The following is an 11013-nucleotide window of genomic DNA, read 5'->3' on the forward strand; positions in this document are numbered from 1 at the left end:
GGAGTTGCATGCTTCACCTCTCAACATAGGAAGCCTTTCTCTTCTTTCGACTTTGTATTTTTTTATTTCTTTTAAAGAGGATTGTGCATAGCCACTTCTTTATTTTTAGGAAGGAAGAGCGATCCTGACTTATTGAGAGCAGAAGAGGTTGTTCCTTCAGAGAAGCATGTAAGACCTCTGACATAGGTTTACTCGTTTAGATTTCCCCTTCTCCACTTCTATTAGTTGGATGAGCTTGAACACACGGAGTAGAAACATGAGTATAGGCATGGGGTTTCCCAGTGTGGACATAGGTTCATGGTTGGACCCAAGCTTCCTTTGCACACGGCGATTATTTTCCATCAAGACTTCATCGGCCAAAGATTACGACCATGCACAGAGAAGACAGACACAGGACAGGCCAAGTGCCGCAATGTCACAAGAATCTTCAGATCTCAGCCACATACTCATTCAAAATCCAGAATGTAGTAAAGGGAAACACTTATTTAAAAAAACAAAAATAGTAGGATGCTAAAAAAACAAAAAAACACGAAAAAATAGTAAGCAAAGCGAAAAAGAAAAAAAAATAAGCAGTGAACAGACTATGTACATAATGTGGGGTGCGGCCCCAGCTTATTAAAAGTAATGTTTGAGATCTTGGTCGTTGACAGGAAGGTTGTCAATCCTCCCATCAAGTGATTGTAGATGATATGTGTGTGGCCCAAGCTTCTCATGGATTGTGTACGGGCCAATCCATAGGGACTGGAACTTCATATGCTTGCCTTTGTCTTCATGGGGCTTATCCCATTTCAAGACTAAATCAACAACATCGAAGTTAGCTTTCCCTACATACTTCTTGTAGAACCATCTCTTGATACAATTCTGGTTGACTGCAAACTTTTCTTTTGCTTTCATCCTTTCTTCCTATAGTTTGTGAAGTGTATCCATCCTACGCTAAACTAGCGGCCAAGGCTTGCCTTGGGATTCCTGAGACAACTAAAGCATAGGCAAGTAGATGTTAGGTAGTGAGTTGGTTTATTTCCTATAGACCAGGAAGTATTGTGAGGTATTCAGAGAGGGTTTGGGTGTTACGTGGTCAATCCATAAGCCATTCGTCAAGGTAGAGTGCCAGTTACGCTGCTCAGAGTAAATGGTATTTTTTATTATATGGATAAGATTTTTGTTCGTGGACTCTACGAGACTGCTTCCCTACGGGTATTCGTTAGATGAGTGTTTCAACACAATACCATTTTTCAATGAAAAATCATAAAGCTTTAATGAGGAAAAGTATGTTGCATTATAAAATACAAGTGATACCAAGATGCCAAAGCGTGAGATGATGTTCTGTTGGAGGAAGTCAATGACTTCCTGGTCATTCACTTGCTTGAGCAGAACACCTCTTGTCCACCACATGAAGTAATCAGTTGCTATCAAAATGCAAAGGTGTTGTTTCGACGAATGTGGGAAAATTTCCCTGATGATGTCTAGGCCCCATTGTTGGAATGGTTTAGTCACTACAATAGGGTTCAGTGGGGCTGCTGACCTTTGTGTTCTGTCAGCACATCGCTGACACACCAAGAACTTGTGGGCATAAGCGTGTGCATCATTGAATAATATGGGCTAGTAGAAATTGCTCGAATAACTTTGTGTGCAGTGGTAGTTCCCACAAAGTAACCCCCGGCTGGTCCATCATGCAGATCTTGTAAAACCTTCTCTGATTCATGTACCTCTACGCACCTGAGCAAGATTCCAGTATTGTGCTTTCTGTAAAGCACTCCATGAACCAACTGAGAAGCTAAAGGTTTAAGGCACAGTGCCCTATTCTGCCACATGGAAAATTGAGAGGGTATGGTGTCGTTCTCAAGGTATAGGTGCACATCTTCGTAGCAGAAGTTTCTACTTGCAGTGGGTGGTTCTCGCACTACATCATACATTTCAATTTCCTGCTCCCAACCGGTGAGCTCTACTTCTTCCTCTTGTGCATGTATTTCCTCAGCTATGAATCTGCAGAGACCATGATCCTTGATAGTGTGAACTAGCTTGATGTCAAGATCATACTCTTGTAAGCTTGTCATCTGGTTCACATGCCATTCGCACTTCTCTTGTTGTACGAGAAGTGAGCAGACTTTTGTGTGAGGCACATACACTATGAAATGGTTCTTCAGCAAGTAGGGTTTGAAGTGTTTCACCACCTTGTACATTGCATATGCTTTTCTTTTAGCAGCGAGGTAGTTGAGTTCAAGTCCCCACATGCTTGCGCTCATGAAGGAGATGGGACGTTCATTGTTCTGAGTGAGTACTGCAACGAGTGAGTTGTCGGAGGTGAAGTTGTATAGCGGGAAGTCTTTGTTGAAATCTGGGTTGTAGAGTGTAGGTGCTTCTGAAATAGCCTACATGATACAGGTGAATGTGTACTTTTCCCTCTTGCCCCAGTTATAGACTGCATCCTTCTTGATCATGTCTTGCAATCATTTTACTATCTACACATAGTCTGAGATGAAATTCCGGAGGAAGTTTATCTTTACCAAGAAGGACTAAATTTATTTCATCTTGGCTAGGTGAGGGATGTGTGTAATAGTCTAGACCCAGTCTGGATCAACCTTGATCTCAATTTCGGTAATGATGTGCCCAAGGAGGTTCCCCTCAGACACTGCAAATATTCTCTTTTTGGGATTCAAGGAAATCCCTTATTTTCGACATCGCTCAAAAAATTTCTTCAGATGGTGTACGTAGTCTTCCCATTTTCTTGAATACAGAGTCACATCGTTGAAGCACACCACCATGCTCTGTGTGATGAGTCTGCAAAAAGTGATGTCCATGGTTTGCTGAAAGGTTGTGCCTACATTCACAAGCCCAAACAACATTTGTCTGTATGTGAACATACCTCACTTGGTACTAAAAGTAGTTTTGAGTCGATCAGGTTCTACTACCAGGACCTGATTATATCATAAAAACCCATCAAGGAAAACATTTATGCCCCAGATATTGTCTACAAAATGTGTTCCATAGACGGTACGAGGTAGTTGTCTTTGTCCGAGGTGTGGTTCAAGTTCTAGAAATCAACACACAAGTGGATTTCCCCAGACTTCTTACATATAGGAACAAGATTTGAAACCCATGTGGAATGATTAACTATGTATATGATTTGTGCATCCAACAACTTGGTGAGCTCTTTTTGTATGAGGGGTTCAAGTGACGGATTTCCTTTCCTCATCTTCTACTGATATGGCTTGAACCGTTCTTTGATTGGAATGATATGTTGGATTATTCGTGTGTCATAAGTTTTCAAGTAGTCATATGTCCACGTGAACACATCTCGGTACTGTTTGAACAAGCGGACAAAGTCTTGTCGCTCCTTCTACACGCAACACGTGCTGAGATTGATGAACTTCAGATCTTGTTATGTCCCCAAGTTAATCAGTTCGTGCATCATGGTAGAGTTATGGGTTTTGTTGTTCCTTGGCCTCTAAAAGTGTTCTTACAAGTCATAGATCTTTTCCAAAGATACCACACGCTTGGGGATGAGGTTGCCTTTCTTGTTGCCAGCCCCAGCTTGCAGAGACTGCTTGTGCTCGTCTTCATCAATCACTACATCCTTGAAGACATTAGCATTGGCCATGAAATGCAGTATCTATTGATCATCATCAAACACACATAAATTAGTTGTGTTACCTGAGATAGAATGTCTATACAAAATTTCAATATTAAATCTATCCCTAAGTTGTGAAATTCTAGAAGCTACATTTTCCAAAGCATTGGTAGCTACATTACGCGTTCTTGGTACAGTGGTGCTTTTAAATGCTTGGAAGTTAGAGATCAATCTCCATGCCTCTTACTTGTAACTTTTGAGATGAGGTGATAAAAAGTGTATGGTGTTACATACCTATCGTACCACTATTTGTGAATCACCTACCACTTTCAGCGTGACCCTTTTGAGGCTAATAGCTTTTTGCAAGCCCAACACAAGTGCTTCGTATTCAGCAATGTTGTTTGTGCACTCAAACTCCAAGAATCTTGAAATAAAATGTTTCCTATTTTTTGGGTCAATTAAGACACACCTGGCATGAGAGCCATCATGTGTCTTTGATCTATCGAAGTACATGGTCCACAACTTGTTTGTACATGGACCATTCGACGCGCTTCCACTACTACTATTGTTATCACTACTGCTACTACCACTAATTTTACAATGCACTAAACAAGTTTCATTTCCATTAGTTGGGAAAGGAAGGAGACCCAACTGCATGTATGGTGGGGTCAGTGCTGGCTGTGTGGGATAACACACCAGCATTGTTTCCAAGAGGTAGTTGTCGAACATGAGCTCTATGAAAGCCAATGGTTCATTTTCTCCATTGATGGGAGTGAAATTATGTCTCATGTATCTCTCCAATAACACTCAAATTTGATTATTTTTTCCCTTGTACGGAAGCCACATGTGTGACCAGTCTGTAGCAAAGTATCCGTTCAACTTGCTGGACTAGTATTTGCTGAGTAGTAAGCCATATGCTTCCAGTATGTCCACAATAACAATGTTTATGCACTAGTGAACTCGATTGTCATGAGATAGTCAGATAATCACATCCCAAAGTTCACCAATGGTTGGTACAGATGTCTGATCGAGTTGGATGATCTGTGCAGATGTCTTTCTCCATTGTGCATTGATCCTCTTTGCAATGGAGAGTGGCATGAAATTGGCTGTCATGCCAGAATCAACCAAGGAGTTGTGAACATTATAGTTAAATGTTTCAAATGAAGGCAGGAATGGAGGGAAATCATAGTGTTCTTCTTCCATCCAAAGTGTGTTTAGCACAGTTGGGAGTGATTCAGGAGGTGTTATTTCTCCCTTGCTTGTAGAGGCTGCGTTGTCCATAGATGCCTGCCCCAATGCACGTAGCAGGATGTCCCACTGACTCTGGATCTTAGCCAACTCGAACAAAAAAATGTTTGCGCAAGTTTTCTTCATGTCTTCCACAATTTTGTAATCTAGAGTGGGTAGACTCACGAGATGTCTGGGGTAATATTGATGTTCGTGTTGTTTGGTAAAGTGTTCTGCAGTTTTTTGCTCATGGGGGTACTCTTGTCCATCGTTATCTCCCAAGTTTACTTTGTTTTTTCTTCTTTTGGACGATTGGTGCATCAACCTTCCTCAATAGTTCAAGCCTTTTTTGCAACTCCCCAAGTGTATGGGGGACCCCTTGACTTCTAATATTGTAACAACCATTTTTATTTTGGGGTTACTTCTCGATGTTTGTCTTATGCGTTGCTTGCGAGCACTGATACATGTTCACCACCTACCTAGTGATTAATGCCTCATCAGGTGAAACATATTTGTCACCATCCATGTCTCTCGATTGTCCCTATGCACTGCTCATTGTGTTTGGCATGTGATCGTGTACTTAGCATGCAACTCGTTTCTAGTCCAAACAAGACCCTTCCGGGTGCTCATCTTCATGAAATGAACAAATTCGTTGTTCGCACACTGTTCGATTTGGAATACTAAGCTGGAGATCTATGCAGTATTCGTCGGGAAGTGATTGCTTCTCAATGACATGCTTCCTTGTCTCTGTTTGGGCGGCTGATTACTCACAGACGTGCAATTGTCTATTGTTTAAGCTTGGACACTTCTACTGTCAAGTTTTTGACTAGACGAGTAAGGGTTTAAGTAGCACTTGTTTCCTTTTTGTTACCCTTGCTCGTCATAGCCTATTGCTTCCTTCTCGCATATCTAGAGTCCTTCATTGGTTCGTCATCCTTGATAACTCCAATCCTGCATAGGTACTTCTCTACAACAATTTCCTCTTCGCAGTTTTCTAGCAGCATTGGTTTCGTAGCTCACTTGACGAACTGCGCAATGTTGGTTGACAATGCAGACATGTAGTAATAGATAGTGATGGAGTCATGAGGTTTTGTGTCTGCTAAAAACTTATTCAATATGTGTAGAAACCTCTGATTGAAATATTTTACCTTTTCTTTCTCCTCCATCTTCAGGATTCCCAATTCTTTGAGTAACATGGTTGGGGTCTTTTCATTAGCAAACATTTCCAGAAACATACGTTTGAATGTACCCCAATTATGGATGGAGTTGACAAGAAGGCTATGATACCATACTATTGCGTGACCATCCAAGGCACATGGGAACAATATACATGTAACTTCATCATATCGTACCTCAAGTGTCGGCAGTTGTAGGTAGAAGTTGTCCAAGTGATCTTCTACCTTCACTGTACTGTCAGGGTCAAAATTTGTAAGCATTCTCTATGACTACTTTGGCATCCTCTGTAAAGAACCCAGGAGAGCCAATGGCCCCCGAGTCATCCATTCCAATTTTTGGTCAACCATGTCTTCTTCTTCTTCGTCCTCCTCCTCTTCTTCATAATATGATAGTTCCAACTCCGAGTTTGTTGGTTCGTCTCTGCCTTCGCCTCCTCCACTACCTTCTCCTATACCAAAATCTAAGCCCAAGATCACGAGGGTGTCTCGTTCTCCCTGTTAGAAGACTAGAGGTTCCTCTCCATTCTAAAAACATTCCTCCAAACCTTGAAGTTTGGCAAGAACTGCTTCTTCCACTGATCATACAACAACCCCTGTGGGAATGGTTTTTTGATTTCTTGATGCGTAAGAAATATGTTGTATTACTAGGATCAGTACGAAAACTTTCGCGAAACAACGGGTGATGGAATGGACGAAGTGGAGTTGCTGATAAGAAATTATGTGTTCAGGTTTTGGAGATGACGAGTAACCAACTTTAGAGACACACATAGGTGAGAGAGAGTGTGAGTTACTGCCTTGACCAGATGATCGATGAGTGGGTGCCAGAGGACATTCAGCCATAAACAACTAGCGCCCTCCTTCTAGCGCTAGATATGTTGACGGTGTTGGACCCGCCAACATTCAAGGGATCTCATCGGTATGAAGTGCTGACTAGACCTCACACCGTTTGGTGTAGGAGTCCCATCTGGTATGATGGCCCAGTTTCCATTATCTTAAATGTTGTCCTTAGCTCTTTCTTATTAGCACATTAGAGTGGTCTACTTTTTCTTCGAGGTTCGTGTGCCTGTTGAGTGCTAGAATTACTTGTGTCAAGGTTCTTTCACCATAGAGAGAGAGGGTGGAAGTGAGTCTCAAGTTGAATGGGAAGAGTCCCAGCTTTGTTAGAGACACAAAACATGACAGGACATCTACAACTTTCGGCTGAGTAGTCCACACAGATGTGGCAGTCACAGACAAAAGAAGGACAAAGGCAACCCCTCTAGCCCTAGAGTGGGTCTAGTCACAACAAAAGCAATACCAAAGAAAATTTCCTTAGAAAGTTGATGTCATGAAGGCCTACCTTCAGATTCACATTTGATGAAGCTCTCATCGTGTTGCTCCAGCAATCGTTCTTCTAATCACTTATGTACCTGAAAACAACATACAGAGAACAACAACGAACATAATAGAATATGACAAAAACGATCTACTTAAAGAGTCAAGGAACTTCAAGCTATCAATATGAAATTTGACATAAGATATAGGAAACAAACTGTTGATTTGTATTAATGTAAACTAAAGTAAAACTTACAACCAAGCCTTCATGTCGTAAGTCTCCTTGAAGGATCCCGTCAGCATGTTTCCGCAAGCATTCACTCATGAGCTGTCACCAAAAAGGACGAATAACTCTATCTCCTACCCAAAAGGATGATGCTAGAACACTCTTACAATCAAGCCAACTCCACTCAAAACTATCCCAAGCTAAGTTATATGAGAGGCTACTCCCACACTCTAGAAAAACTCTCTACTTTTACTATTGAACTCTTGAACTCTGAAGCTAGCTGATCTCAGCCATGGAGGAAGTATTTATAGGAGGAGTATCTTCCATAAGAGATGGGAGAAAGAGATTATCCCTTTGGGAGGTTGCACTAAAGGTGGAACAACCATCCCAAAGGAGAGAGGTGAGCTCATCTAACCTAACAACCAACCCTAGGACCTCCCATGAAGCTGTTACACTTTGAAGCTTCAACAATTTGTTTAAAAAAATCGCCAAAAGTAGCTCACCGGAAGTGTAAAATAGAGACAAAGCGACGATGTCATCAGGGCTAGTTCAATCTTGGCCATTTTCATGGGTGGAACAACTTCTGACCCGTGATGACCCAAAAACATAGGTAAAAAAGGGTCTTCTCTAGGAGTATTCAGTTGAGGTATTCTTCCTGAGATGACAAGGAAGACATTGACACATAATTTGCAACATGACACAAGGAAGATGTCAATAACACAGATTGGTAGTGTCTGGGATCATGGAATGCGGGGTTGGTGAGAAATTACTTTGTAACATATGCCTCCTAAAGCATGAAGGCCGAGAGAGTGGGAGGGGTGAAATTCTTTACGAATCCATAAATGAAACAAAACACCATTGCGGAGAACCTAAAAATGCAAGTACAACTGATATCTCTGATACATGAGTACAAAGTGAAAGGAAATACATGTGCATAAGGCATGGATGCATCCATCCAAAAGATAAACATAAAACGATATGTGGTATGGACGTAGCCATCCAATTAGAAGGAACATATAAAAGACTCAGTTATGGTCACAACCATCCAATCAAAAGAGTCATGTATACAATCATGAATCAATCCACGCAACCTAGACTTGTGTAATTTGAGCCTAGGGTCTTGAATCCCAACCCGTTCAAGGTAAAAATTCAAATATGTGAATAGATGTGCTGAAGTCGAGCATATTAGAAAATCGCTTGATTACCGGTCAATGATGTAAACCGTTGACAAGCGCGAGAGAGACCACCAATGATGTCAATGGTTCTCAAGGTACTGCTAGTACAATCCACAAAGTGTGAAGAATGAGCTGAAGTCAAACACCCATGAAATCACCCGATCGAAGGCCAATAATGAAAGCCTATCATCGAATGCAAAGAACTTGCCATTAAGGTATGAAAGCTCCAGGGTACCAGAAAGAAGTCTCTAGATCAACTTCCCAGATAATGAGCTGAAGTCGACAGGAAGCGATCGGTTGAAGGAGGGCCATAATGTTTCCCACATCATCAATGCCAGACAAAGGAATAATATGAATGTGGATGAGACGGAGAATCTGAAGAAGGCGTGTAAGGATACAAACTACAGAAGAATTAAGCTCATGAACAAATTGGCACCATGACTCTGGAGTTTGGCAGCATTTTGGTACCAAGGGATTAAAGGTCATGATGATGCAGCAAGGATCAGATGGAATGAAACAAGATATAGGAAATAAACTGTTGATTTGTATTAATGTAAACTAAACTAAAACTTACAACCAAGCCTTGACGTCGTAAGTCTCCTTGAAGGGTCTCATCAGTATGTTTCCACAAGCATTCACTCATGAACTGTCTCCCAAAAGGACGAATAACTCTCTCTCCTACCCAAAAGGTTGATGCTAGAACACTCTTACTATCAAGCCAACTCCACTCAAAACTATCCCAAGCTAAGTTATATAAGAGGCTACTCCCACACTCTAGAAAAACTCCCTACTTTTACTATTGAACTCTTGAACTCTAAAGTTAGCTGATCTCAGCCATGGAGGAAGTATTTATAGGAGGAGGAACTTCCATAAGAGATGGGAGAAAGAGCTTATCCCTTTGGGAGGTTGCACTAAAGGTGGAACAACCATCCCAAAGGAGAGAGGCGAGCTCATCTGACCCAACAACCAACCCTAGGACCGCCCATGAAGTTTTTACACTTTGAAGCTTCGACAGTTTGTTTAAAAAACTCACCAAAAGTAGCTCATTGCGAGTGTAACACAGAGATAGAGTGACAACATCACCAGGGCTAGCTCAATCTTGGCCATCTTCGTGGGTGGAACAACTGCTGACCCGCGATGACCCAAAAACATAGGTAAAAAGGGTCTACTCCAAGAGTAGTGAACTGAGGTATTCTTCTTGAGATGACAAGGAAGACATTGACACATAATTTGCAACATGACACAAGGCACATGTCAATAACATGGACCAGCAATGTCTGGGATCAGGGAATGCGGGGTCGGTGACAAATTACTATGTAAGGGTGACCATCTCCTCCGAGACTGTCCTGGAATTCCCAGAGCCTTAGAGGTATGGTCTCAAAATCTAGATCGACCATCCCCATCAACCTTTGGAGATCATGTCGATGTTACACTCTTGGCTAGCGATGGCAAGAAGAAAGGGAAGATTAGATTTCTTTGTAGGTTATGTGAAGGAGAGCATCTTCTTCACCTTTGTCTGATTATGGATAAAGCTTCCAATGTTTTGGGAGACCTTGCAGCCTCTCAACCCCAACTCCCTGTTGGTTATGAGAGGCTTTCTTCTAACCCTCCCCCGGTTGGTAAAGAGATTGGCTTGGATTCATCTCTTGCCCATCCTGCTCTTCCTGAGCCTAGCTCTCTTGTGTCTATTCCCGACCAACAATTGGTCGAAAAGAGTGTCAACTTGGCTTCGCCACCGGTTGCTCACTCTGTTCCGAAAGAGAGTGGTGATCACATTGCTCATGTTCTTCTCGTCTCCTCAGATTCTCATGAATTGAAGAGTGACCCTCCCATCCCAGTTGTTCAGGAGAGTCCTTCTTCTATTCCTGCAGAGCATGGGGGCAATCATACAATTCCCCACCAAGTAGTTTTGTCGTTTCTTTTGATTGGAGTCACTTGACTACTTATTGCCTCCCATGTTATGTGCCTTTCCAGATCTCCGTACAAGCCTATAATATGATAGTACCTGGCACTATATTAGATGAAGGTGCATCTGTTAGTTTCATGTCTTCTACTACTTGGCAAGCTTTGGGCTCCCCACAACTTGTGCATGTCACCTAGAATCTGTTGGCTTTCAACGGATGAACCAGTACCCTCTTAGGGAACCTTCTGCAGCTCCCTATTACTTTGGGAGGAAATACCGTCTATATATATGTGATGGTAGTCCAAGGTATGTTAGATTTCAATCTCCTCCTTGGACGTGACTATGTTTATGTCATGGGAGCTCTTGTTTCTTCACTTTTCCATGTGGTTTTTTTTTCGCACGAAGGAAGAATTGTGAATATTGAT

Source organism: Pinus tabuliformis, chromosome 1_2, assembly GCF_031772625.1.
Source record: "Pinus tabuliformis cultivar Carrire ecotype Pingquan chromosome 1_2, CPIR1, whole genome shotgun sequence".
Classification (NCBI taxonomy): domain Eukaryota; kingdom Viridiplantae; phylum Streptophyta; class Pinopsida; order Pinales; family Pinaceae; genus Pinus; species Pinus tabuliformis.